This window comes from Canis lupus, chromosome 15 (genome assembly GCF_011100685.1).
Source record: "Canis lupus familiaris isolate Mischka breed German Shepherd chromosome 15, alternate assembly UU_Cfam_GSD_1.0, whole genome shotgun sequence".
NCBI lineage: Eukaryota > Metazoa > Chordata > Mammalia > Carnivora > Canidae > Canis > Canis lupus.
In genome coordinates, this window is record NC_049236.1 from 36,914,275 (window position 1) to 36,941,855 (window position 27,581).

The 27,581-nt window shown below is 41.7% G+C and overlaps 1 long non-coding RNA gene across 1 annotated transcript; it reads right to left on the reverse strand.

Annotated features, from left to right (window-relative positions):
- Window positions 1–358: 358 nt before the first annotated feature.
- On the reverse strand, window positions 359–3,142 carry LOC111098903. Its single transcript, XR_005369974.1, has 3 exons — window positions 1,589–3,142; window positions 1,368–1,511; window positions 359–487 (listed from the first exon to the last, which is right to left on the reverse strand). It is a non-coding gene; the product is annotated as an uncharacterized LOC111098903 (long non-coding RNA).
- Between the last annotated feature and the right edge of the window lie 24,439 nt (window positions 3,143–27,581).

A 27,581-nucleotide genomic window follows, 5' to 3' on the forward strand; every position in this document is an offset into this window, starting at 1 on the left:
ATCTACTTCTACCACTTAACTTGGATGAGTTACTTTAACCTCCCATGCCTCAGTTTTCTTGTGTGTAAAAAAGTATAATAAATGAGGATCACATGAATTAATACATGGAAAGTACTTAGATTGGGTCCTGACACATAGTAAATGTGCTTTAAACGTTACCTGCTATCATTGTTATTCCACAGGGTAGCACTAACTCTGAAATTCCCCATAGTGAAGTAAGAATTTTTACAGCATGGGTGTAACATTTCTGTGCCTTTAACTAATATTGCTGCTGCCATGTGAACATTATTATAGATAATACCATTTGTCTTATTGTTAAGTTAAAAAAAATAAGCCAACCGTAATTTTTTCGAAAAGCATTTATTTTGACACAAGAGATTCCAGTCAGCCTTACAAACTTAGAGAGTAGAAATCCTTCCTGAACTGATGGAAAATGAATCCAATTTCAAATCCCAAAACAGTCTCCTGTTTTTGTTGCTCTTCTTCCCTAAAAAGACAAAACCTGATGCTTTCCCAGTGTATATAAAACAAATTTTAAAATCCATACATAGCGCAGTGTTTACCACCCACCCCCATCTCTGGTCATGAATATCACAAATTCTTTAAATTTCCCAAACATGAGATAAATGTCAGACCATTCTATAAATTGACTTTATGAAGCATTTCTGAGCTGAGCTTTCTGACATTCACACCAATGTTTCCATAGTAACTAATGTGTTCAGAAGGGGGAAAAGCAGGAGGAGATGAAGAACAAAGGAGATGATCCAAATAAAAGAGATGCATATGTAAGGGAGAGTAGAAGGTTCTATAAACTTTGAACCATTGCTTCTCGCAGGAGACTAGCATTCTTGTTCTTACAGGCAATTTCCCCTGTTGGTTGACTGATTCTGGGGTCTGTCCTGGAAAAACTCCCAAAGTTTGACCAGTTGACACCCAGTTACACTTGGACAATGACTCATTAGTGCCAATTTGGACTATCCCTTCCCCCTTTTATTTTAATCTTAATGTTTTCTCTTTGGCGGGGGTGGGGGGTGGGGGGGTGGGGGGGTGTTGTCCCTTTGTTACCATGGTAACAGTCACATAATTTGTGCCTGTCACGGAACTGTCAAAAAAAAAAAAAAAAGCAGTATCAAGCCGATTTAAAGAATAGTTAGTAACAGGGTAGGAGGCACATAGGTGTTAGTGATCATCACAGTTGGCAAAAATGGAAGTGAAAAGTGCTGGTGTGCTACTAAAACATAGGTTCTGTTTTCATGTCTTACTAAATGTGTCCTATCAATTACATTTAAAAGCAGATTTTAATAAATTATTCTCCTGTGATGTTGAAAGCATAGCATCTTTTTCTTACTGAACTTCAACAAACTTACTTCTATGAAAATGTGCTTCGATCCCCAAGTTGTTTGCAGGCTGGATCAAGTAAATGTCTAGAGAGGAGTCATTTTTTCAGAGTCATTTGGGGGATGGGATAGGTAGAAAGTGTTTACAGGCATCCGTCTCAGCAAAAGAGGTACCTGTGGTGAGCAATGCAATGACACTTCAAAATCTCCACGTCTCAATCCCCCCCAAATCTGCGACCATGTTCACTCACCTGGCAAAAGGGATTTTTTGCAAGTGTGATTAAGGATCATGAGAAAGGAGGAGTGTCCTGGATTATCCAGGTGAGACGAGTGTAATTGCAAAGAACGTTATGAGAGGGAGACAGGAATGCCAGAGTCCAAGAAGGAGACGTGATCGGTGGAAGCAGGGGTCGGAGTGATGAGGACCCAGGAGCCAAACAGTGCAGACGGCCTTTAGATGCTGGCAAAAGTGAAGAAAGAGATTCCTTCCCAGAGCTCACAGAATAAAGGCTGTCCTGCTGACGCCGTGATTTTTAGCTCAGCGGAATTGGCTTCAGACTTCTGACCTCTGGGACTATAGGAGGATAAATGTATATTGTCCTAAGCCACGAAGTCTGTGTGATTTGTTACAGCCGCCCTAGGAAGATAACCCAGCACCGATGGCAGGCTCTGGTGGCACCAGGCCCTCTAAGGCACTTGATATTTACCTTTACATTGCAGAAGTGAACGCAGCCATTGATGACCGTTGGCTGGGCATCTGGATGTACCTACCTGAGGGTACCAGAAGTAGGTGTCTCCCTAGGAGGTACCTCAGGGCCCTCATGTCCAGCCATCAGGAAGGTGCCAGTCATGGCAAGGCCAGCTGCTGAAGTGAAGCCTCGGCTCGAACCCCTGGAGAGGCCAAGGGCTCACCAGTTCTGGGGGAAACATTCTTGAGCAAGAGAACACTTGCACTCACCGTCTGTCCGTGACAGTGCACCTGTTTGCTGGCTGAGTGGCCTCATCCTTCAGCTAGACTGTAGATGTGTCAAAGTTCAACGTCGTGATTTCTGGGTGGCCTGCAAATCCCATGGTTCCAAGCGCCTTTCTGGATAATGGTAGATCTTTGGGAAACAGTAACTGGGGGAGTAACTGCTCCTCAGGTGGGTTTTATGTTGTCTTCTCTTCCCATGTGGATGCTGTGTTAGGCGCTTGATGTATATTGTCTCCCCAGGGCTTACCAGCGCTCTGAAGGAAATCTTAGACGTTCATTGTACAGATGAGGAAACAGAGATTCAGGAACTAGACCTGAAGGTCACAAAGTGAGCAGGTGGCTGAGCTGAGCTCAGAGCCCAGGTATGCCTCTGTGACCCTTCTCATTGCTGCCTTGCTGCTGGTCAGAGGCCCCACGCACTGACTGTCAGTGGCCTTTCTTGCCTATGGCCCTCAGTAAATGCCCTTGACCCTCTGAGCTCCAATGTTGACCCTTAATCCTCCTCAAACAGGGGGGTGGAAGAGCAGAAGGGAAAGGCTGGAGAGGGCTGAGAGCTTGAGGCCAGACAGGAGGAGGGATCCCTTGGGCCTTTAGTCACTGTTGACATTGGATAGGGATTGGATGACTATAAATTAGCACATTCCTATAGCTTTATGTTTTCTTGGTTTATTTTCCTCTTTTCCAACACCCAGTAATGCACTTATTAGATCATATTGTAATCCTATGTTTAATCTTTTGAGGAAATGCCATACTGTTTCCACAGTGGTTGCACCAGTTTGTATTCCCACCAATAGTGCATGAGGGCCCCCCTTTCCTCACATCTTCACCAACACCTGTTGTTTCTTGAGTTTTTGATTTTAGCCATTCTGATGGGTGTTGGATCGCATCTCATTGTGGTTTTGATTTGCATTTCCCTGATGACAAGTGATGTTGAGCACCTTTTCACGTGTCTGTTGGCCATCCATATGTCTTCTTTGGAGAGATGTTTGTTCGTGCCTTCTGCTCATTTTTAATTGGATTACTTAGGTTTTTTTTTTTATTGAGTTAAGTGTTGTTTTATAGTTTTGTTGATTGTTTCCTCAGTTGTGTAGAAACTTTTTATTTTGATGTAGTCCCAATAATTTATTTTTGTTTTTGTTTCCCTTGCCTTAGGAGACATATCTAGAAAAATGCTGCTATGGCTGATGTCAGAGAAGTTATTGCCTGTGTTCTCTCCTAGGATTTTTATGGTTTCAGGTCTCACATTTAGGTCCTTAATTCATTTTGAGTTTATTTTTGTGTACTGTGCAAGAAAGTGGTCTAGTTTCATTTTTTTGCATGTGGCTGTCCAGGTTTTCCAAAACCATTTGTTGAAAAGACAGCCTTTCTCCCATTCCACATTCTTGCCTCCTTTGTTGACAATTACTTGACTATATAAAAATATATTTTTGGTGTCTCTATTTTTTCCCATTGATCTACTTGTCTATTTTTGTGCCAGTACTGTACTGTTTTTGATTATTATAGCTTTTTAGTATATCTTGAAATCTGGAATTGTGATAGCTCATGTTTTGTCTTTTTCAAGATTTCTTTGGCTATTTGAGCTCTTTTGTGATTCCAGACAGATTTTAGGATTTTTTAGGATTATTTGCTTTAGTTCTGTGAAAAATGATGTTGGTATTTTGGTAGGAATTGCATTAAATCTGTAGATTGCTTTGGGTAGTATGGACATTTTAACAATATTTGTTCTTTCAATCCTTGAACAGGGAATATCTTTCTACTTGTTTATGTCATCTTCAGTTTCTTTCAACAATGTTTTATAACTTTCAGTGTATAGGTCTTTTGCCTCCTTGGTTAAACTTATTCCTACATATTTTACTATTTTGATGCAATTGTAAATGGAACTGCTTTCTTAATTTCCCTTTCTGCTACTTCATTGTCAGTATATAGAAATGCAATGAATTTCTGTATATTGATTTTGTATCCTATGACCTTATTGAATTCATTTATCAGTTCTAGTAGTTTTTTGGTAGAGTCTTTAGGGTTTTATATATATACTGTCATGTCATTGTGAATACTGAAAGTTTTATTTCTTCCTTACCAATTGGGATGCCTTTCATTTCTTTTTCTTGTCTCATCGCTGTGCTAGCCAATACCTTTAGTTCAGCCACGTGAGAACTTGAAAAGAGAACCCTGTACCCAGATGCCCAATCCACAGAAACTATGAGATAATAAATGAGTGTGGTTTTTGGCTGCTAAGCGTGTGCTAATTTGTTATGCAGCAGTGGAAGACTAATACATCTTCCTGAAATTTATTTTAAAGGAAAAATCATTTTAGGTGGCTCTAGGGAGGAAAAAGACGCTGCCTATGTTTAGATACTGTTTGGAGAATTAGAAACCTTAAAACACCTTTAAAAAAAAAAGTTGAGAAGAGCATTTTCATTTGTCCGGGATTTGTTGTTACAACTATGTGACTCCCTTTAGTGACATAAGTTATCATCTCTGATCAGTTCCTTCCAGGGGGAACTCAGGGAGAAAGCTTTTCTGGCCCCTGAAGCCACTGGGAGCCTCTAGGTACACCTACCAAAGGGGCAGAAGATAGGTAATAACCCAAATGCCTTCGGAAGCTTTTAACGAGGGTATGAGCTGGAGGGAGGCTCACCACTCTTTCAATGGAAGAGACTCACTTTTTTTCTTGGGAAAGGGGTCAGTCCTTCAAAGACACAAGGCTTCTCCTCAGGAGATTATTATTCTGTAGGTTCCACATCAACCCCAGCTACTATTTACCTCATGAGTGGCAGCTCTCTCCCTTTCTTTCTTTTTATTTTTTTATTTTTTTATTTTTATTTATTTTTTTAAATTTATTTTTTATTGGTGTTCAATTTAATAACATACAGAATAACCCCCAGTGCCCGTCACCCATTCACTCCCACCCCCCCCCGCCCTCCTCCCCTTCTACCACCCCTAGTTCGTTTCCCAGAGTTAGCAGTCTTTACGTTCTGTCTCTCTTTCTGATATTTCCCACACATTTCTTCTCCCTTCCCTTCTATTCCCTTTCACTATTATTTATATTCCCCAAATGAATGAGAACATATAATGTTTGTCCTTCTCCGATTGACTTACTTCACTCAGCATAATACCCTCCAGTTCCATCCACATTGAAACAAATGGTGGGTATTTGTCATTTCTAATAGCTGAGTAATATTCCATTGTATACATAAACCACATCTTCTTTATCCACTCATCTTTCGATGGACACCGAGGCTCCTTCCACAGTTTGGCTATCGTGGCCATTGCTGCTATAAACATCGGGGTGCAGGTGTCCCGGTGTTTCATTGCATCTGTATCTTTGGGGTAAATCCCCAACAGTGCAATTGCTGGGTCGTAGGGCAGGTCTATTTTTAACTCTTTGAGGAACCTCCACACAGTTTTCCAGAGTGGCTGCACCAGTTCACATTCCCACCAACAGTGCAAGAGGGTTCCCTTTTCTCCGCATCCTCTCCAACATTTGTTGTTTCCTGCCTTGTTAATTTTCCCCATTCTCACTGGTGTGAGGTGGTATCTCATTGTGGTTTTGATTTGTATTTCCCTGATGGCAAGTGATGCAGAGCATATTCTCATATGCATGTTGGCCATGTCTATGTCTTCCTCTGTGAGATTTCTGTTCATGTCTTTTGCCCATTTCATGATTGGATTGTGTTTCTTTGGTGTTGAGTTTAATAAGTTCTTTATAGATCTTGGAAACTAGCCCTTTATCTGATATGTCATTTGCAAATATCTTCTCCCATTCTGTAGGTTGTCTTTTAGTTTTGTTGACTGTATCCTTTGCTGTGCAAAAGCTTCTTATCTTGATAAAGTCCCAATAGTTCATTTTTGCTTTTGTTTCTTTTGCCTTCGTGGATGTATCTTGCAAGAAGTTACTGTGGCCGAGTTCAAAAAGGGTGTTGCCTGTGTTCTTCTCTAGGATTTTGATGGAATCTTGTCTCACATTTAGATCTTTCATCCATTTTGAGTTTATCTTTGTGTATGGTGAAAGAGAGTGGTCTAGTTTCATTCTTCTGCATGTGGCTGTCCAATTTTCCCAGCACCATTTATTGAAGAGACTGTCTTTCTTCCAGTGGATAGTCTTTCCTCCTTTATCGAATATTAGTTGACCATAAAGTTCAGGGTCCACTTCTGGGTTCTCTATTCTGTTCCATTGATCTATGTGTCTGTTTTTGTGCCAGTACCACACTGTCTTGATGACCACAGCTTTGTAGTACAACCTGAAATCTGGCATTGTGATGCCCCCAGATATGGTTTTCTTTTTTAAAATTCCCCTGGCTATTCGGGGTCTTTTCTGATTCCACACAAATCTTAAAATAATTTGTTCTAACTCTCTGAAGAAAGTCCATGGTATTTTGATAGGGATTGCATTAAACGTGTATATTGCCCTGGGTAACGTTGACATTTTCACAATATTAATTCTGCCAATCCATGAGCATGGAATATTTTTCCATCTCTTTGTGTCTTCCTCAATTTCTTTCAGAAGTGTTCTATAGTTTTGAGGGTATAGACCCTTTACATCTTTGGTTAGGTTTATTCCTAGGTATCTTATGCTTTTGGGTGCAATTGTAAATGGGATTGACTCCTTAATTTCTCTTTCTTCAGTCTCATTGTTAGTGTATAGAAATGCCACTGATTTCTGGGCATTGATTTTGTATCCTGCCACGCTACCAAATTGCTGTATGAGTTCTATCAATCTTGGGGTGGAGACTTTGGGTTTTCTATGTAGAGTATCATGTCATCGGCGAAGAGGGAGAATTTGACTTCTTCTTTGCCAATTTGAATGCCTTTAATGTCTTTTTGTTGTTTGATTGCTGAGGCTAGGACTTCCAGTACTATGTTGAATAGCAGTGGTGAGAGTGGACATCCCAGTCTTGTTCCTCCTGATCTTAGGGGAAAGGCTCCCAGTCCTTCCCCATTGAGAATGATATTTGCTGTGGGCTTTTCGTAGATGGCTTTTAAGATGTTGAGGAATGTTCCCTCTATCCCCACACTCTAAAGAGTTTTGATCAGAAATGGATGCTGTATTTTGTCCAATGCTTTCTCTGCATCTAATGAGAGGATCATATGGTTCTCGGTTTTTCTCTTGCTGATATGATGAATCACATTGATTGTTTTACGAGTGTTGAACCAGCCTTGTGTCCTGGGGATAAATCCTACTTGGTCATGGTGAATAATTTTCTTAATGTATTGTTGGATCCTATTGGCTAGTATCTTGTTGAGAATTTTTGCATCCATGTTCATCAGGGATATTGGTCTGTAATTCTCCTTTTTGGTGGGGTCTTTGTCTGGTTTTGGAATTAAGGTGATGCTGGCCTCATAGAACGAATTTGGAAGTACTCCATCTCTTTCTATCTTTCCAAACAGCTTTAGTAGAATAGGTATGGTTTCTTTTTTAAACGTTTGATAGAATTCCCCTGGGAAGCCATCTGGCCCTGGACTCTTGTGTCGTGGGAGGTTTTTGATGACTGCTTCAATTTCCTCCCTGGTTATTGGCCTGTTCAGGTTTTCTATTTCTTCCTGTTCCAGTTTTGGTAGTTTGTGGCTTTCCAGGAATGCGTCCATTTCTTCTAGATTGCCTAATTTATTGGTGTATAGCTGTTCATAATATGTTTTTAAAATCGTTTGTATTTCCTTGGTGTTGGTAGTGATCTCTCCTTTCTCATTCATGATTTTATTAATTTGAGTCTTCTCTCTCTTCTTTTTAATAAGGCTGGCTATTGGTTTATCTCTCTTACTAATTCTTTCAAAGAACCAACTCCTGGTTCTGTTGATCTATTCCACAGATTTCGTTGAGTTCTGCTCGAATCTTTATTAACTCCCTTCTTCTCTTGGGTGTAGGATCTATTTGCTGTTTTTTCTCTAGCTCCTTTATGTGTAAGGTTAGCTTTTGTATTTGAGTTATTTCCAGTTTTTGAATGGATGCTTGTATTGCGATGTATTTCCCCCTTAGGACTGCTTTTGCTGCATCCCAAAGATTTTGAACGGTTGTATCTTCATTCTCATTAGTTTCCACGAATCTTTTTAATTCTTCCTTAATTTCCTGTTGACCCTTTCATCTTTTAGCAGGATGGTCCTTAACCTCCACGTGTTTGAAGTCCTTCCAAACTTCTTTCTGTGATTTAGTTCTAATTTCAAGGCATTATGGTCTGAGAATATGCAGGGGACGATCCCAATCTTTTGGTATCGGTTCAGACCCGAATTGTGACCCAATATGTGGTCTATTCTGGAGAAAGTTCCATGTGCACTGGAGAAGAATGTGTATTCAGTTGAGTTTGGATGTAAAGTTCTGTAGATATCTGTGAAATCCATCTGGTCCAGTGTATCATTTAAAGCTCTCATTTCTTTGGAGATGTTGTGCTTAGAAGACCTATCGAGTATAGAAAGAGCTAGATTGAAGTCACCAAGTATAAGTGTATTATTATCTAAGTATTTCTTCACTTTGGTTAATAATTGATTTATATATTTGGCAGCTCCCACATTCGGGGCATATATATTGAGGATTGTTAAGTCCTCTTGTTGAATAGATCCTTTAAGTATGATATAGTGTCCCTCTTCATCTCTCACTACCGTCTACGGGGTAAATTTTAGTTTATCTGATATAAGGATGGCACTCTGTCCCTTTCATTACTTCCACCCTCCTGCAAGGATCCACGGCAGGGTTCATTCAGTCACTTTATTCATTCATTCATTCATTCATTCATTCATTCATTCATTCATTCATTCATCAAACTCTCATCCTGTTGTTAATGTGAAGAAGTTGGTGTCCCGCCCGGGCCACCCAGGAATGCACTGACCCTCTCCTCTCTAGGAGGAGGATGGAGCTGATGTAGACCCGGGCGCCTAATAATCCTAAGCAGCAGCCTTTTGAGAAGACCGAGCATTAGTGGGGAGCTGCGCTACGAGGTCTGCACGCAGGACCTCACTCATGCTACCCCGGGTTCATCCCTCTTGAGTATTCACTGTGGGAGCCTGGGTCCAGTCTGACCGGCAGGGTGTCCCTGGTGCACGTCCAGCACTTGCAAAGGAGCAGCGTCCTCAGGGCGTATTTGCTGTGAAAGAACGAACGGATGAAGGCGTGTATGGTCCTACCTGACAACCCTGTTGAGATTGTTGGTGTTGCTGCCGTCTTCTTAGATGACGTTCCGGTAAGTGAGGAAACTCATGCCCGGTGCTAGAGCCCAGCTGCCCTTGCTTGTCAGCCGCCACGGCCATCTCCTGTCTCCTCGGCTCCACCGTGGTGGCAGCGCCTGGCCTTGGCCTCGGGCGGCGAGCCTGGCGGCGGGCACCGGCGCTGAGGTGGGACCGTGGACGTCCCCCGCCCCCCCGCGCTGAGGAGGGACCGCGGGCACCCCCCGCCGCCGGCACTGAGGTGGGACCGCGGGCGCCCTCCGCCCCCCGGAGCTGAGGAGGGACCGCGGGCGCCCCCCGCCCCCCCCCGGTGCTGAGGAGGGACCGCGGGCGCCCCCCGCCCCCGGCGCTGAGGTGGGACCGCGGGCGCCCCCCCGCCCCCGGCGCCGAGGTGGGACCGCGGGCGCCCCCCGCCGCCGGCGCCGAGGAGGGACCGCGGGCGCCCCCCGCCCCCCGGCGCTGAGGAGGGACCGCGGGCGCCCCCCCGCCGCCGGCGCCGAGGAGGGACCGCGGGCGCCCCCCGCCCCCCCGGCGCTGAGGTGGGACCGCGGGCCGCCCCCCGACCCCCCCGGTGCTGAGGAGGGACCGCGGGCGCCCCCCGCCCCCCGGCGCCGAGGAGGGACCGCGGGGCCCCCCCCGCCCCCGCGCGTGAGGGTGGGACGCGGGCGCCCCCGACCCCCCGGTCCTTAGGGAGGGACCGCGGGCTCCCCCCCAGCCCCCCGGCGCCGAGGAGGGACCGCGGCGCCCCCGCCCCCCGGCGCTGAGGTGGGACGCGGGCCGCCCCCCGACCCCCCGGGCTGAGGAGGGGAACCGCGGGCGCCCCCCCGCCCCCCCCCCGGGGCGCTGAGGAGGGACCGCGGGCGCCCCCCGCCGCCGGCGCCGAGGAGGGACCGCGGGCGCCCCCCCGCGCCGGCGCGATGAGGGCCTGCGGGGGGCCCCCCGCCCCCCGGCGTGAGGAGGGGCCGCGGCCCCCCGCCGCCGGCGCCGAGGAGGGACGCGGGGCGCCCCCCGCCCCCTGGCGCTGAGGTTGGGACCCGGCGGGCGCCCCCCGCCCCCGGCGCCGAGGAGGGACCGCGGGCGCCCCCCCGCCGCCGGCGCTGATAGCCGGTGTTCCCTCTGCCCAACACCGACCGTAAGGACGCCGGCGCCGTGAGGCCTACCCAGTTGCTCTCCCATCTCTTCCCCACGTCTCTCAGAGGAAACACGTTTGCCCCCATCCAAGCAGGTTTTACAAGGAAGACGATGTGTTCGTTCTCCCTTTAGAATCAGTGGCTGTTTTCTGGTTTTCACATCTACCACGTACCAGTGGGGTGGGTGGCTTTGTCTTTGATTCTCCCCTACCCATAATCACATTCTTCATTATTTCCATATTTTTTTTTTGCCGAAATTCCAAACACATAGAGCCAACTTTTAAAATTTCTATTTCTAAAACTCCTGCAATAAATACTTATTTCTAACGCCTTCCCCATCCATATTCCCCGCAAGGGGAAAGATAGCTCCATTTATTAAGAGTGAGCTATAAAAAGACAGGTCAAAAGAAAAGTACAGGAGAGGCAGTGAATTATTCTGAGAAGATAGGATAGGCTTTGGCTAATCTAAATGATTTGGTTCTCTTGCCAGAGTGTTGGAAAAGATAGTTTGAAGAACGTAGTCCATTGGCTCTCAGGCAGCTCACCAAAAAGAGGCTCGAGGATATTTGATTTGGAACTGCCATTCTTTCTTTTCATAATATTGAGTGTTCCTGATCACTGTATGCTAGATATTGAACACGAGCTTTTAATCTCTCCTACCAAAATGTTTTGTGTCCATTTGAATGTTTCTAAATTGAAATTCTGAATTATTATGCATTGAAAACTGGTTTGACACAATGAAAGGAACATGAATGAAACCTAAGCCTTTGCTTTTCCAAGTACGTTCAGTTCCTTAGGAAAGTCATTGTTGCTGGTTTAGGGAAGATTCATTCAATTCCCAAGTGCCACCTCCAGAGGGCACAGCTGTCTCAAAAATTTTTTTCTTTTTCTTCTTTTCTTCTTCTTTTTTTTTAAGTTCCTTCTCTAATGCCAAGCGAGGGAGTCTTTAGTCTGTAATTGTGATTCCTAGAACCCAAATGTGAACTATTTTTACCTAATACATTTTAATGTTCATTTAGATATTATGGTATTCTTTTATTTTCAGCAAGTAGGTGTTTATAAGTGAAGAATTAAAAGTCACATTAATTTCTTCCCTGACTTAAAAATCTGTCTTACTTTTTTCTGATTTTAAGTAATAACTCCAGACAGATCCAGGCACTTAAGCATTTAAATTTTAAGAATGCATTTAAAAGTTTGTTACAGCCTAACTTTGTATTCCCAAGAGATTGCACTCAATGTCCCAAGTCTCCTAAAAAGAAGCGTATAATACACTGTATCTTTCATATAATATCATTGTGGATTTAGTGCCCAATGTGTTTCTGTAGAGTCCACTATTACGTTCAGAGTAAATGCTTTGGAAGCTTTTTACTTCTGAAGCCACACAAAACATCTGGGGATTTATTTGCAACATCAAAATTTATGGTGGCTTTTTATTTAAAAATGCTTTTATTCATCTGCAGAGTAAGGGAAGTTGACATGAATTTTCTCAGAAAAGAATAGGGTTATATCCTAAATTGTATGTTAAGTGATTCACTCTTTCCCTCCTTTGTCTCAACCATCTCTGCTGTGTGTAGTGTGGAATTGGATCCTGTAAAACTAAAATCTGACAGGGAGAACTAAGGGTTCATGGAAATGGTTGCCATACAGTAATCCCCCGGTTTTGCCTTCTGCAATTTCAGTTACCAGGTCAACTGTGTTTTAAAGCAGATGATCCTCCTTCTGACGACCTGTCAGAAAGTTAACAGTAGCCTCATGCTGCATCACTGTGCCTATGTCATTCCCCTCACTTCATCTCATCATCACCAGAAGGGTGAGTGCAGAAAAATAGAGTATTTTGCACGTGTGAGAGAGAGACACTGCGTCCATATAACTTTTATTACACTATATTGTGATATTGTTCTATTTTATTGTTATGGTGGTTGATACCTTACTGTGCCTAATTTATAAATTGAACTTTATTGTAGATAAGTATGTATAGGAGAAAACAGTGTGTGTGTGTGTGTGTGTGTGTGTGTGTATAAATGGTTAAGGTACTACCTGTACTTTCAGGCATCCATGGGGGATTGGAACGTTTGTCCTGCAGATAAGGAGGGACTACTGTATATTTCTTCCTTGTGTTTTCTTTCAAGCTTTCACTTGCTGCTCACTTTGGGCCGTTTCTTTTCCTGTTTTTTTTTTTTTTTTTTTTTTAACATTACACATAAATAAACTGGCAACAGGGTGTGAAAAGGACTGTTTGTGAGTATTTAAAATTGCTTGACATCTATTTGTGTGAAAATGCTTTTTAGGTTTTTGGAAGCTTATTTCCATGTTAGCGTGGAAAATTTTGGAAACTAATACAGGCTAGGTGTTGAAAGTGTTTAACTTTCATGTTTGCTTTGTATAAAATGGGAAAGAGCTAGAGCAGCCACCAAAATGGAGTGTGTTTAGTAAGAAACCATGCTTAGGAAGTGGTAGCAGCTGGTCGTGTGCAAGAGTCAAGAGAGGCCTTGATGAAATGTCCCTGAAGTCAGGTTAAGCCATGGATGAGCCATTCAAGGCTAATGTGTACAGCACAGAAGTATAATTAGCAAATCCATGAATTATCCCTCTTCTATTTCAATTTTAAAAACTTAAGGTTAGTTTAAAGATTTATTCCTTGGCCTTGGGTATTAGTTTTGTCTCCCTAGTGAGACAGTGGAAGATGCTTGATGGGGAAGAACCACATCTGATAGATTTTTTTTTTTTTTTTTCCTGATCCATCATGGTAACTAGACCACAAAGGCCTTCCACAAATAGTTGTCAATGAATTGTTAGCCCACAGAATTGTTGACCAGGATTTCACTCCCTGGTTAGGGAATGCCAGACTTGAAGGTTTTGAGCCCTTGTGAAATGCTCTTTCTCCTTTGTGTCTCCATGAGGCTCCTGGCACTCTCAGCATTTCCTAGGTGAATGGGTGTGACACTGTCATCTGATAGGTGATTTGCAAGAAATCAGTCTTTGGTATTTTGGGTGGTGCCATTCTTAAGAATTAGATAATAAATCTGAGGCTAGCATGGTGGAAAGGATTCAAAGGGAGGTGAAGTTACATAGAAAATTTGACATGGAAGGATCAGGAAACCATCTCAGCAGAATGGAGAGGACTATAATAAAAATATGCTCTCCTCTTAAGTGTTCCCCTCATTCATGTATCACAGAACATCACATATTCATCTGTAAACGTTAACTGCTCTCTGTGAGATCCCGTACTCCTGAAGTTGAGGGACATGTAAGAGCCTTGAAAAGTAGTCATCTCCCATGAGCAGATGTGTTTATGTGAGGCTACCAGGCATATTGTGCTTCTGAGGCCTTGGAACTTAGAGGAAGGTTTTGTTAGGTGACCTTTAATGGTCACCTGCCAGTGAAAATGCTGTGTGGCTCTGCATTGGGTTAGCATACTCATTTTGTTAGAGTCAATGATAGTTTTGACAATGCTGAAGCATCGTAAGGAAATGTGAGAGGAAGACCACCAAGGTAACAGTGTGGCATTGTTAGATTAAGGGTGTGTCATCCTCACGGGAGGACCTGCTTCTAGTCTTATTAGCCAAGGAGTAGGCTAATGTGTTTGTTACATGAGTGGTTCAGATGTTCTGTCTCTCATAAAGTTCAGTCTAGTTTGAAATATTTATAGTTCCAAGCCAGTTAGAAATGCATTCAAAGAGCTAATGCTATTTGTAAGAATTTATTTTTATTTATTTATTTATTTATTTATTTATTTATTTATTTATTTATTTATTATTTGTAAGAATGTATTTATTTATTTTTTATTTTTTTAAACAATTTATTTATTTATTTTTTAATTTATGATAGTCACACAGAGAGAGAGAGAGGCAGAGACATAGGCAGAGGGAGAAGCAGGCTCCAGGCACCGGGAGCCCGATATGGGATTCGATCCCGGGTCTCCAGGATCGCGCCCTGGGCCAAAGGCAGGCGCTAAACCACTGTGCCACCCAGGGATCCCTATTTGTAAGAATTTAGATGTGAAATCCATCAGCGACATATATGGACCCTCAGTCAGGTGAATCATAACCTGATTTCGAAAGTATGGATGTTCTTCTGTTGGCTTCACTTGAAGTCTGGCAGAACTTTCAGGAGAATTCTGGGTGTAGTTGCACAATTCATTTGTTCTTACTGTATGACTTACTTCAGGATCTATATTAAAATTTTTCTTCTCCCAGCTACCATCACCACAGTCTTCAGAGATGAGTCATTTATTTAAAAACAAAAACAAAAACAACAAGAACAACAAAAACAAAAAAACAAAGGTCAGTGATCTAAAGAGCTCTAATTTCCTGCTCCTTGTCCAGGCACCCCTCATGCTAGAGGAGTGAATTCCTAGTCAGAGGCAGTGTTGCAGGCAGAGTGAGGTGCATCACAGATGCTCGGTACACGCTGAAGCAGCAGTAGTATCACCATCCCTTGGTTAGGTTAGTTGACTTTCAGTTCGCTGTGGTCACCGGCTGACTTTCCGTAGTTAGGGCCTAAAAACCAGGACAGTGCTGTGGTGCAAAGTAAGTGGCCTCCTGGTGGCACTAGAAGGAAACCTGCTATCCATAGAAGGGTCACACTTTTGGCAGGCAGAAAAGAGAGAGAGTCCTCTTGCCACAGGCCACATGATGCCTTTTCAAGGTCTGCAAGATCACATTTGCTGTGAGGTGCACGGGCTCCTGTAGTTTATCCTCAGTCTCAGAAAGTGGTTTGGGGCTGCATACACATTCTCTTGTTTGTTAACACCTGAGGTGACACTTTTTAAGTCCCAATGTCTGGTGTGTCCCCAGTTCCAGAGAGAACAATCTTTGACTCTTTGACCCTATAAGAAAAATCCAGTTGTTTGCTCTCTTGTAGCTCATGCCCATGGCTTTTGTTGCCTGGTCATTTTAGCAGAGATTTTCTTTCTCAGGCTAGAGTTATGGCAGGGGGAAAAGTCTGTGAAGATATTGTAATAATAAAAATAACAAGCTGGTGGAATTACAAAGATAGAGTGATTCTTAAGAGGTTAGAGCAGAAACTGGTTACGGTTATCAAGCTGGAGGACTGTTTTGCATGGTCCAGAGCTTTTTTTAATGTCATGTCTGCAGCATTCCTTACTTTGAAAATCATTCTCGGCTCCCCGAGAAGAGAAAACACAGGCTAAGGCATCAAATGCTCTGGATACGTTTCACTGAGTTGCGGCCCCCCCACCCCCCACCCCCGCAGCCTGGTCCTCCTGGTGGTTTGCAACCTCTCCAACTCTCTAATAATGTTACTTGGAGAATTAAAGACAACCTGAAAAAGCAAAACAATGGCAAGGAAGAAGGGCAGCAACAATAACAATGAACGGAATTCTCCAGACTGTTCACAGAATGGCAGCAAAGACAAAGAACTTTTTGCTTCTTTATAAAAGCTGCCCTTCCCTTTTTTTTTTTTTCCTTTCAGACCTTTTTCTTCCCGTTCTTGGCTTCCTTGCAGCATTCAGCGTCTTATCATGAATGGCTATTTTAACTTCTCCTTTTTATTAATAAATAAGATGATGTTACTGTTGCGAATTTACTGTTTGAAAAATAGGGGCTTTCACACGGCACTCTTGGAGGTTTTAGGGTGACTGAATTTCAAGACTTTTCTTTTTCTTACCCATTGAATCTGATTTTTCTTGTAGCCAAGTGTTTGGCCTATTCTTTTAATGCTGGTTTTGTTTTCTGTTTTTTCTGTTTTTGTAAGGATAATTGTTCTACAAATATAGCTTTAAAAAAAAAGAATCATATTTCTCAGTGAAAAACAACCTCCCTGAAATGGAAGCCAACCAAAATCATACCAGAACAGACTCAAAGTCTGACATCCTGGGAGGAGAAGGGAGAAACGCTAATGCTCCCAAGTAATCAGTTTGGGCCATTTCGGTGCTAAATGACAGGATCAAGAAGAAAAATTTTGAAATTGATTTTTAAGACTGTCTGAAAAAGGAGACTGAAATGAATATTAAGTGATTTCTTTGGGGCTGTCAGAAATAATAATGGAAGAAGAGACAAGCCCAGGCTTGCTGCTGATGGTAGGATCAGGGAATTTAGAGTCAGTGCAGCTTGGAGATGAAGTTCTGCACTCCAATTTTAAAGAAATGGTAATGAACAGAAGGGAAAGGAAGCAGCAAAGGAACCTAACGTTGAGTAGGTATGAGCTGGAAAGGGGAGAGGGAAAGACAAGTCTTTTGTGGGAGTGTTAGGGACGAGGCACCGTGATGGGTGTGCTGCGTGCTGTATTCTGTGAGGATTAGCTCCCCTGTCCTGAGAGATTGTGCCACACGGGCTGTGCTAGCAGTGGAGGTGCATTTGTCTGGACACATCCATCCTCTCTGCTTCCCCTCTCCCCACGAGCAGCCGTATACATCTATCTATCAATTGGCTGGTTGGAGTGGGGCTCCGGGTTGGCTGTTGAACAAGCCCATATGGCACGAGGATTGGATTCGTGTCTTTGGTCTCATTAGCACCATGTTGGAACCACCATAGTTAGCTGACTAATTAATACAGAGATGCATTGGGTGTTTTCTGGGATTTGGAATTAGTTTCCCTTAAATTAGCCACGTCAATTACCACAAGTCCGTAGATACTAGGAGTTGGAAAAAGATCTGGCAGGATTTAAAAACAGATAGGGAAACAGGGAAAGTTTCAATAAAAATGGGAAAGTGCACCCGCTTTACTAGGATTGTGCTTTTCCAGGATGTGGATGCTAAGTGGCACAGCATGGGGAGGGATGAGTACACTGTTCTGATGGACGACTTTTTCTAACAGTCTGTTTTCAGAAGGTTAGTAGGTTCCACTTTAAAAAAAAAAAAAAAAAAAAAAAAACTTGTTCTCCGATTACATGGGCTAGAAAATGTAATCTTCAGCTTTCTGCTTACCAACGTTGACATGGACTATAAGCATTAATTCTCGTATCTTTTGGGATCAGTAGCCCGACTTCCTTTTGGGAGATTTACCCATCTTCTCTTTGTCTTATGGGATTACACCTCAAGGGCCCTGGCCTCTCCCAAGCCATCAGATGGGTAGTTTTGAGAGTCAGTCTAAGTCGGTTCTCAACTGGGGTGATTTTGCCTCCTGGGGGACACTTGGCAATGTCAAGACATTTCTGGCTGTCACAACTAGAGAGAATGCTACTGGCATTAACCTTCCCGCCCCATAACAAAGAATCATCCAGTCCAAGATGTCACTAATGCAGAGGTTGAGAAGTCCTGACCTAAGGCAACTGGACTTCACCTTGGGACTGTGAAAAATCTGTGATGTGCTATAAGTGATACCCCTCTCCCCCAAATGATTGGAACTTATACATTCCAGCAGCAATTCCTAGTTAAGACTGTCAAGTTGTCCTTGTTAGCTAGAACTCAGCCCTTTCTAGGTTTCTACCTTTTTTTCTGTGCCAGATCTCCAGGCTTTTTTTTTTTTTTTTTTTTAATCTATCCCAAGAACTCTGCTATCTGCTCTTTGGATATAGAGTATGTATCTTTGGATATAGGTCTCTTTCTGCTTGTGCATTAGCCAGAGTCCTTTTCTGTTGTTTGTAATTAAATAACTCTAATCTGAGGTGAAAGAGCTGGATGTTTGTTAGATATATGTGTTGTCAAACGATACCTCATAAACAGATGGTACCTTAAAAATCCCATCTATGGCTATTACATAACTGTCTGGTGGTTGAGCATCAAGTTAGAGCAAACAGAAGCAGTGGAGCAGAGAACCCCATACACTGGGGGGTTTTGTGCTGACCAGTCATTACAGTGGTAAAGGAGAACTAGCAGACCAACAAAGGCTTGACAACTCACTCCCAAGCAGGGAAATAAAGTTTTTCAGGACAATAGGGCATCAGTGGCAGCTGGTCAAGTACAAACATCGAAGAGCAGAAGCCTAGAATTTTTTAAACTATGCATGCCTTTGACCTCTTTGGGCACTGTGTACAATGTCGAAGCCATGAGCTGCAGATGAGTAATTTCTTTTTTAAAAAGTCATTCTCATTTCAAGCTTCACTTTAATATAATGAAAGCATAGATGGCCATACCTTACTCATGGGCATATAAGTTTTCTTTAAAGATTTAAAAACTGTGGGCGGGCGCGAGTGTGGTGCTGTATACTCTATTGAATACGAAGAAATGTTTTTCTTCCAGGGAACAGAGTCTCTTGATTACCAAGGCTGGGCCAGGCAAGTGTGGGTGGCAGCCTGAGCTTGTTTAGCTGTTGGTAACCTTGAGGGCTACTTCATAAGAGACCTGTTTTGCTGGAAGCTCCTCTTTCACTACGTGCATGGGTTGGAATATGTTAAAACTCTTCAGTGAACAAAATTATAAAAATATGTACGCACACAAATAGAAGACTCGTGTTGGAAATCTCATGGGGTTCATTGTACCTCTCAGAGAGGGTTTCCTTTTTTAAGATGCCAGCAAAATGCCATGGTATTTTATTTTTGTCTCCGGCAAATTGCTTTGGAAACTTAAACAAATTAAATGTCCTGTTTTGTGTTTCTGAGGCTTGCTAGGGAAACTCCATCTCCCCAGTCTGATGCTTCAGTGGGAAGAAAGGTGTGTGCGTAATCACCTTTTTTAAATAGTTATGCGTGTGCTGGCATGAGGAGAGGGTGCACGGGCTACTCAGTGTCACTGGCATCGCAAGCAGTTGTGATTGTTCTCTAAAGCAGAAGAAAGCAAAAGTGAATTTTTTGGAGGGATGTGTGTGTATGTGTGTGTGTGTGGTGTGTGATACTGTAAGATGAGAAATCCTTTCCATTGTTTTTTATACTTTGAGAATTGATTTTTAATATACTATGTAGTAGAAATTAGTATATGTATTAGTATGTATGTATATGTAGTAATATTTAATTAAGTCTTGTTGAAGCCATTTGAAAACAAATTCAAAATCTTAATAAAGAAATAATGGTCACCATTCAAATGGAAGGCCAATGAGGCAGAAATTAGTAACTGGAACTATAGAGCTTGCCTTTGGATTTTAAATAAAAACTTAAGAAAAATAAAGGGGCTCTGTTTTTCTTGAGTTGCCCATCACTGAAAAGCATTTAACTTTGTTTCCTATGATGGTAAATGGAAACGGCTCTGAGATACGAGCACCCCCGCCACCCCCCCACCCCCGTCCAGAACACTTCCACCCCACAGCTTGAACATGCACACACAACTGGATTTCTCCAGAATCGAAAGATTGCTTCCCTTCAATACCTTCCTGCTAGGAAGAATGGAGTAGTCTGGAAGCCTTGTGCCCCTGGGCCCAAGTGATAAAATTAGCCGGTGTGGCTAATTTTAGTTGCTTCTCTCTTTCAACAGGGTCTCCTTGACAATAGGAACTGTCTGGCTTGGTTACTTTTCATGAAAACATCTCAAACCCCCAGCAGCTTGAACTCTGAGTTGAAATATTACATTTAAAGGGCAAACAGAACACAAATGAATGGATGATTGCAGCACCTTTCAAATGTCACTTAAAAAAAAATCCATGAAGTGAAGGTTCAAGTCCTTTGGGAAGGAGCAGAAATGAACTGTCACCGTATCCTCCCTTTGCTTAGATATTGGCTCTCTTCCCCCTCTTTGCTCATTTCTCTGCTCTCTTTGCATTTCCACCCCCTACCTCCTCCCACCCACACCTGAACTGTATGAAATTCTGGTTTGGGTGTATGCCCTGGAGGCTGAGCTATGCAAGGAGCGTCATCTGTGGAGGCGTTCCCTTTTGGAATGTCATTGTAACTTCAGGGTCCTGTTATTCTTGTGTGAATGAAATGTCAGAAATGAATTTCACCGTGTAATTTCCCCGCCATTGATGGGCCTTTGCCATCTGTCATTGGATCGTGGTTTTTACCTTTGGTTTCCTGCCATGTGTAGGGTTTTGACCTACCCCTTTGAATCCTGGTAATTTTACCTCTCAATAGAGCCTTCAGTGGAGGTCTCTGCTGCCAGGTGTGACTTTTATAACTTCAAGGTATGGGGCGATTTCTTTCAGAGGCTCTGCTTTGTATTATTTTAAAAACCTTGAGTGTCATAAATTCTGTCAGTTGAACAGTGTTGATTGGCGACTAATCCTATGTGTGTTATCTATTCTGGTCCTCAGTCTGCTGATGAGGAGGGCCTCGCATTACCTAAAAGTCTCAGCCTTGCTTTTTGAAATGTAAGACTTGAGTTCTGTGTGCTGAAAAAGGTGGTTTGGGGGGGGAAAGAGTTAGGGTAGGAAGAGAAGGGAACATGAAATGGCTTTTATAAAGAACCCAAGTTTAATTGGAAAGAAGAAAAACTGAAGTTTTCATTCCCTGCAATGTGAAGATTTTGAAAAATCCTCCTGCTCTGAAGTCAGAAGATGGATTTTTGTAAAGTACAAGCAGATTGTTTTTGAACTGAATGTTAAAGCTTTGCTGTCAGAGTTGACAAGTTCCTGAATTCAATTTTCAAACTAAAACTTAGAAAACTGAGGGTCTCCTCAGTAGCTTATCAAAAGAAGTTCCAGGGGCAGGCTCTCCCTGATGCCTTGGGCAGTCCAGGTGGAGGGAGGAGAGCACACCTTCTTCATATGATTTCCACTCCCTATTGTAGACATGCATTTTTGAGGTGGGCTAGGATAGGAAGGGCCCCCGCAGCTCAGGCTTGCTGAGATCAGGTGACCATGACAGGCAGCCCAGCTCTTCTCTCCAAGAATGGGGAGAGTTTTACCATTTTTAGAGGGGTGTCAAGCACGAGTGAGCCGTGCCCAGGACTTATTGGTCTTCATGGTTGGCAGAGAAAGGATTAAGAAGCATAGGTATTAGGGATGGCTGAGTGGCTCAGTGGTTGAACATCTGCCTTTGGCTCAGGGTGTGATCCTGGAGTCCCGGGATCGAGTCCCACATCGGGTTCCTCACATGGAGCCTGCTTCTCCCTCTGCCTGTGTCTCTGCCTCTCTCTCTCTATCTGTGTCTCTCAAGAATAAATAAATAAAATCTTTAAAAAAAGAAGCATAGGTATTAGTATACTAGTTGTAGCATTACAAGAACAATGTTTACCTATATAGAATTCCAGGCATAGTTACTATCAGCCTCATCTTTCTCTTGGGATAAAAATTAGCAGTCTATGGCTCCTTAGTTTTCTTAAGATCTTCCTTATGTGTGTAGATAAGAACTGGTTGTCCTAAATAAAGAAGATACCTTGCAAGTAACTAAGATCTGTTGCAGGAGAGGTGGCTAGAGGGAGGCACAATAGTAGTAATGGGGATGACTACAATATAGTATGATGCTGATACTATATTAATATAAGCAAGTGTTAAATATTTACAGTGTGCCATACATTGCCCATTTCAATTTCATAACAACCTGTGAAATAGGTAATACCATCACCATGGTGTAGACGGGGAGAGTGAGCCTTAGCTTTTTCAGGATTTCCCAAATACTAAGCAGAAGAGCTGGGATTTAGACCCACCTCTGTCTAGCTCCTAACCTTGTCCTCAACATTATATTGTAAAACCACCTCCAAAGCGATGACAATGATGAGCTCAGTGGTAGAATTTCTTCCTACAGATTTTTTCAAAAGTAAATAAATATCATGACCTTTTGAATACTCTTCTGGTTGTGTGATTCTATTAAGTCTTAAAATTTCACAGCCTTTTATTTTGTATTCATTTGGTCTTTGAAAATTCAGATTTATTAGTTGCTGTATTTTGTTTTTATTCCTGTAACTGTTATAAAACCTTATTAAATTGAAATCTTATTACCTGGAACTCTCAATTAGCCAGACTTTTTTTTTTTTTTTTTTTTTTTTGTACTCTACTTTTAGAAGGAAGGAGAAAAACCACAGAAAAATAAGCTCATATCGGAATTTCTTTTAAAGGTTAAATATGTCCTATGGTCCTGTGTCTTTTAGATGTTATGCCTAACATCTAAGTATGCCTAGTTAGATGTTAGAATGTAAGTATATTTCTTTATGATTTTGCAATGCTTAACCAACAGCTAAGGCTGCTGAAAATGTTAAGGGAGTTGTACTAGTAAAGGTAAGCTAATGGCTGGGACCAAGGGTCCCTGCATTTTAATAGCTTATTGTAATGAAACCTGATGTCTCATCCATCTGACAATGCAATGGGAGTTAGTTGTGGTGGGGTGACGGGTGGTTGTTCTGCTCTATACGCTCATTCAGATACTCGGACTCTATCTTATGGCTCTGATAGTCCTTTAGAATTTCAGTTTTCTGCTGACACTAAGGATCCTGACTGGCAAGCAAAGGAAGGCAGCCACCCGAGAAGATTCTCTGGGAAGTTTTTTTGAGGGCCAGGATTGGAAGTGGTACACACTCCATCTATCTACTTCCAATGGGTTGACTCAGTTACATGACACCCCTCAACTGCAAGGGAGGCTGGAAAATGTAGTCCAGCTCCGTACCCAGGAAAAGGCTTGGTATCTAACCTAACATGATCCCTGTCACTACAGTGACATAGAATCTTGAGATCTTACGGCCCTTCTGATATTGTGAAACATCTAAGAAACATCTGATTATCATCTAGATTACTGGCTTCACCAATCTGGGTCATTAAAAAAAATGTTTCTGGAACTTCATTTAGACTCATACAGAATCAGAATGGTAGTGGGGTAGCGGTAGAAGCAGGCCAGGAATCTACATTTTTCAGAAGCTCTCCAGGTGATTTGGAGATAGCCAGTCCGGTGCCATTTTGGTGTTTGCAAATGACTGATCTAGATAATGCGCTAGATAAGCAGATTAGATAAGGGATATGGATTCATTCATTTCAGGAAGATTTTTAGCAAATAGGACTAAAAGAAAAACAAGAGATCTTTAGTTACTTCGTAATGTATATGAACTCAGCTCCTTATTTATATCAGCCATTCTAATTAGTCAGACTTCAAACCTATCTGTGGTCAGTGGTTTTGAACTTCCCAAGAGTGCTCCATAGATTAAACTACTTCATTTCCCAATGAAACACCTTGTATGTGAGGAGAGCCATTCTGGATTGTGTGGAAACTGGCTAACTGTGTTTTGTTATAATTATAAATAATAAATTCTCCATGTCTCATTTCAATCTTTTCCATCCCCCTAGCAAGCACCATTATAGATTCCTAGTTACCTAAACTATGGCAGTAGATGTGAAGGCAGTTTCTGTAGTAAAACTGTTTCTCTTTTTCTTTTCTTTTTTTAAATTTAAATTCAAGTTAGTTAACATACAGTGCAGCAATGGTTTCGGGAGCAGAATTCAGTGACTCATCACCCACATACAACACCCAGTGTTCATCCCAACAAGTGCCCTCCTTAATCACCCATTTAGCCCATTCCCCCCAATCCACCTCCCCTCCAGCAACCTTCAGTTTCCTGTATAGTTGAGAGTCTCTTAGGGTGTAAAACTGTTTTCTAAAGCAAACAGCCATTGGTTTTTAAACATCAAATTGTGTGTTTTCTGTTTTGGTCCTTAAGTATATGAAGTTGCCAGTTTTTGTTTGTTTGTTTGTTTATTTGTTTTTAAGCCACAGATTCCTCACATGAAATACTTCTGCTTCATGTAAATTTTTAATAGTGTGTGGCTTTTGAGAGATAAAGGTAACCTCTTGTAACCAATAAAAGTCGCAGTGTTGAAATTGGTCTCATCAGTTTTGCAGGGCTGTTCCATGGTTACTACCCAAGTGACAGTGGGAGTGCACAGGGTGATATTTCAGGTTTACGTGTTTGTATTGCCATCAGGTTGGATTTATGAAAGATAGGGGAAATTTATCACCTTTCCCTGTTATTCCAAAACCATAATTTTCTAGTCTCTTGTTTGCTTGTGAACATTTCTGATAAAATGTATACCACTCTGAACCTTTGTCATATGGATTTGTTTAAGATCTTAAATTATAGGGGCACCTGGGTGGCTCAGTGGGTTAAGCATCTGTCTTCAGCTCAGGTCATAGTCATGATCCCAGGATCCTGGGATGGAGCCCTGCATCAGGCTCCCTGCTCAGCAAGGAGTCTGTTTCTCCCTCTGCCTCTTCCTCTGCCTCCTCTCTTCCCTCCTCCTCCCCCTGCTTGTGTGCTCTCTCTCTCAAATCAATAAATAAAATCTTTTTTTTTAAAAAAAAGATCTTAAATTATATATTGCTGTGATCCAAGCAGAGGATGAGAGGCCTCAGGCTGCTGCACTTCCATACCAGAGGTGGCCTTGCAAACCATTCTGTACAGAGTTTTAATCACATCATCTTCATAGTTATTCCATCTTGCCTACCTAATAACTCCCACCTTCCTTAGCTTTACATTTAACCACTCCCATAATCTGAACTCTGTTTAAAACTGCTAGAGAGCTTTCCAGCCATTTAGCCTGTAGGTCCCTTACCCAAAATCTCTACACTAGCCAATTAGTCATCCTACAGAACATCTTGAGTTTCCTGCCCCTTTATCTTTGCACCTCGTTATTTCCAAACTCCGTATCCCCCAAATGAAATTCAATACATTCTTTAAAATTCAGTTTGAAATGCCACAGACTCTGAAATCTTTCCTGTTCAAGTTAACTATGGCAATAGTTGCCTGCATATGCCAGATACCATGATACATTCAGTGTGGGATACATGTTAGATTTTCTACTGGAGTGGCAGCTCCTGGAGATCGAAGATCCTACTTTATTCATCTCTTATTCCTTATAGTGCTTTAACCATAGTGAGAATTTGGTAAATAACCTTCATAATAAACAGCATTCCATTGAGGATTATAATGCACAGTGGAAACCCAACCTGAGACTATTGATTTTGAGCATAGTTTCCCCAGTGGAATAGTGATATAAGTTACTTTGGGAAAAAATATTTGATTACATTTATGTAGGTTACTTTATTACATGACTTCTCAGAGCCTTTAATATGCTTCATAGAGTGTAATATACTAATGTGAATATCAAGGAGAGAATGTAGTAGGTATCATATTTCATTTCTTTTGACCACAGAGCTCTCTTTTGTGAAGCATATTGATGAACCAGGATTTTTAGTAAACCATCCTGGGAAATACTGACTCGAAGTAATATTCTGCATTTTTATAGAACCCTTTGTTATCAATAGTATTTTCACCATTAGTCACCCTCATTTTCTCAAACTACTGCTGGTAAGAAAACAAAAAATAGTTTGCACTCCTAGACATAACTAGTTTGGGTGTTGTGTGTATGTGTGATTATAACTGTCAAAATTAATCAAATATACCATTTACTTTAGCATATATATATATATATATATATATATATATATATATAATTTCAGAAAAACCCTGGTGATCTAAATAAAACCTGCAATAATGAAGACATGCAGCTGACATCATTCCCTTGTCAAACATCTCTGAAGAGATATGCAAACGCCTTTGTCTTAATAGTAATTTTCTTGAAGGTCACTCACTGTTTAGACTATTTATGTAAATCTCCATTAATTCAAGCTTCATTTAATGATTTGCTGAATGTAAAGTCAACAATTAGGGTTTTTACCCCCCATTATTGATTTATCTGTCCCACACCTTCTTTCCCTGGACATAGATTTAAAAAAATCAGATCATTGCTATGTTTAGATTTCTCTCCTTTAAATGAGGTCTATTATTGTCAGCAATCATTTGTCAGGGCTGTAATTGCATGTACAGTGGGTGATATCGAATTTCAGAGCAAGAGGAGCTAAAGGATCTTTTAAGTTGAAGTTAAACCTATGATTTTTTATGAACTTTGGAGCGCCTAATTAAGCGATGAGTAACAAGCAGGAGTTTCCAAATGTCAAGTATATAATTATGAAATAAACAAGAGCTGTTTTTCCAATAAACTTCTGTGCCATGCCCTATTACCTCTTGATAGGCCTCAAACAAAGTCTTCTAGTGAAGAGCACAAAATATGGTTGGATTTCCACTGCTGATAGTTGGAAATCTCATCTTCTGGACCGTAACTACTAAGCACTTAAGATATGTTTGAACTTGGTAAATAGATGGATGAATATCAGTGTCATCTTTTAAACTATATGTTGTAAAGAAATTCCATTTTATACCATTTTTGTCTTTATTTTGCTCCTTTCAGCTTCTCTTACTGGTAATCTTCACAATCAACATTTCCCTTTCATTTTAGAATTCAAAATAGTTAATTTTTTTAGCTGATAAGTGAATTAAATTTGGTGAGAGGTGGGGAGGAAGGGGCTATAAAGATTAGTCAAACGTATTAATTTTTAATGGAGCATAAAAGCTGATATAGGGCTAAGAGAAGTAAACAACCTTTCAGCCTATAAAATATAAAGTTATTTAGGATGAAGGATTTCATTTTTTAGGCCCCCTCCCCCACCTCACCATTTACCCTCAGTGTTCCTGTACAGATAGTCAGTGTTTGACAAATTCTGACAGATTTTGACCAATCAAATATTAGGGCATATTATATCCTACAGAGAGTGGCAAACACAAAATAAAAGTTCTTATCCCTGCTTCTGGGAAGCTTAAAAGGTTTATCTAGGAAGCAAAATATATACAGGGTAGAAAAAATTAGCATTTTTATAATTAAAAATTTTTTTGTTATTTGTTATACAAATAATACATAAATCCATCAATTGCTTGAAAGTATAATGCATATATCATTTATTTTTCTCTCAAGTAGATAAACATAGAGGTAGGTGAGTAGATAGGTAGATCTTTTCTTTTAACTACCTTTATATCAATGTTTAAAAAAAAAGATTATTTATTTTACAGGGAGAGAGCAGAGGGAGGGGCAAAGGGAGAAGGAGAGAGAGAATCTCAAGCAGACTCTGTGCTGAGCACAGACCATGATGCAGAGTTTGACTCCACAACCCTGAAATCATGACCTGAGCAGAAAACAAGAGTCAGACACTTACCCAACTGAGCCAGCCAGTTGCCCATGAACATATTTTTATATATTCATTTCTCTAATGATAGGTATTTTCAGTGTGTTCCAGCTTGGCTGCATGAAGTAGAAAATCCTAAATAATAGTGTTCAAATAAGGTAGACTTTCATTTTCCACTCATGAAAAAGAAGGCCCAAGGCAGGCAGTGTATGTATGTTCTTACTG